This window comes from Geospiza fortis, unplaced genomic scaffold (genome assembly GCF_000277835.1).
Source record: "Geospiza fortis unplaced genomic scaffold, GeoFor_1.0 scaffold23, whole genome shotgun sequence".
NCBI classification, from domain to species: domain Eukaryota; kingdom Metazoa; phylum Chordata; class Aves; order Passeriformes; family Thraupidae; genus Geospiza; species Geospiza fortis.
Genome location: NW_005054303.1, coordinates 14492129 through 14494212, shown reverse-complemented (window position 1 = coordinate 14494212; position 2084 = coordinate 14492129).

Genomic DNA, 2084 nt, shown 5'->3' with positions numbered 1-2084 from the left:
CACTGGGAGCACTGGGAGCACTGGGAGCGCTGGCGCCGGTGGGGCTGGGCAGGGCTGTCCCCACCCCCGCCGTCCCTGACCCCCGTGGGCACCGAGCCGCTCCTAAATCGGCAGAATTCCCCCCAGATCCCGCGGTCTCGGCGGGTCCCACCCTGCGGGGCCGGGAAGGTGCTTTGTGCAGCGAGCTCGGGCTCCCAACAAAGGTTGGATTTAAAGGGTTTGATCCTCCTTAATCAGCTGATTTGCCATCACAGGCGAGGCTTTCTCTGGGAATGAATGAGACGTAGTGTTCTTTCTTCCCTGATTTTTTTCTTTTTTTTTTTTTTTTTGGTAAACACTGGAAGGAAGGAACGGGGAGAATTTCCCGATCCCAAATCCCTGCAGCAGCCTGTGGTGGGATCAGCCCCAGCCCGGCTTGGAGGGATTTGGGGGTGATGTCCATGCAGGTCCATCCCCACAGCCATGTCCCTCTCCTTTCTACCCAAATCCGTGTTTTCCCAGCAGTGCTTTGGGTGAAGGATTCCCGGGAAAATCACCGGGAAGATGAGCTCGAGGAAAACTGGTCCAGGGCTGGGAGGGGGGAATCCAGCAAAAAACTGACACAGGGAGGATTTGGAATAGAAATTAGGAGGAAATTCCTGGCTGGGAGGGCGGGCAGGCCCTGGCACAGGTGCCCAGAGCAGCTGGGGCTGCCCCTGGATCCCTGGAATTGTTCCCGGCCAGGTTGGACAGGGCTTGGGGAAGGTGTGGATGGCAGCGAGTGGAACGGGATGGGCTTTAAGGCCCCTTCCCATCCCTGTCAGAGATCCCACGATTCTCACCTCCTTGGTGGAAAATGGTTTCTATTTATTAAATGATTTAAGGCCAATCCTGACGCACAGCGATACCCCCTTCATTAATCAATCGCTAATGAGCTGCTAATGAACTTAGAGCGCGGTGCCCAAAGGGCAGGGGCTGGGAGCAGCAGTGATCTGCCTCTGCTGTTCCTGCTGCTCTTATTCCTTTCCCCATTCCCTGCTGCTCTGATTTCTCTCCCCATCTCCCCCTGCCCTCCCAAACTCCTCCTGACCCATCATCCCCAGCCATTCCCGTGCTCCTTTCTCCCGGAGAAGGGGCTGGGGCCGTGTGGATGGGTGGCAGCAGGCTGCACCCAGGCACGGAGGATTTTTCCTTATAACTGGATTTCCCTGGATGCAACTGGAGCATGCAGATTTGTAATCCTCTTTCCAACCATATGGCCGCTGGCTGCATTGAAATATGACTCAATTAATTATTGCCAGGAAAGCCCTGGGGCCAAGCCTTTCTCTGGGAGGGGGTTTGGAGGGTTCTGATGGGGCTTTTCCCACCCTGTTTTTGTGGGATTCAGGGATGGGGCTCAGCCCTATCCCACCCCAGCTTCTGTGTTGGCCCTACAAGGCCGGGCATGGCCCCAGCTGCTCCTTGGCACCAATTTTGGGGCTTTTTTAGGCATTTCCAGCCTTGAGGGAGGAGGCAGGGATGCTGTTTGATGCACTGTGCTGCTGGCTGCTCACCTGGAGCACGGGCCTGGCGGTCTCAGCATCACCTGGATAACGCCTGGAGGCAGCCTTGCCCCCGAAAATGGGATATTCCCACCTTGGGAGGAGCTGTGGTCTCTCCACGCGTGCCCATCCCCTCTCCCAGCCTCCCTGGGAGCTGCCAGCTTCGCTCCCAGTGGATAATGCACCAGCCTGAAGGATCTCGTGGGGGTTTTTCTCCTTGCTGGTGGCTTGGTGGGGCACATTTTGCATCTGGGGGAGATGATAACTGAGGCTGCTTCATGGCATGGGGGTTCTCAAGACCAGGGGCAGGCAATCCTGAAGGGATTCCCATGGATTGATGGCTGCGAGCTGGTGAAGAAGCTCCATTATATTTAGATTTAGATTTATATGAATTATTATTATTATTATTATTATTATTATTATTATTATTATTCCCCGGCCGGCAGCCCCGCGGATGCTCCCGCTGGAATTCCAGGGGCTCCTAAATCCCGGTGAGTCACCGAAGGAGGACAGGCAGGCGCCGGCTGTTTCCATAGTAATTAGGGCTGGAGAGACGGTGGGGGA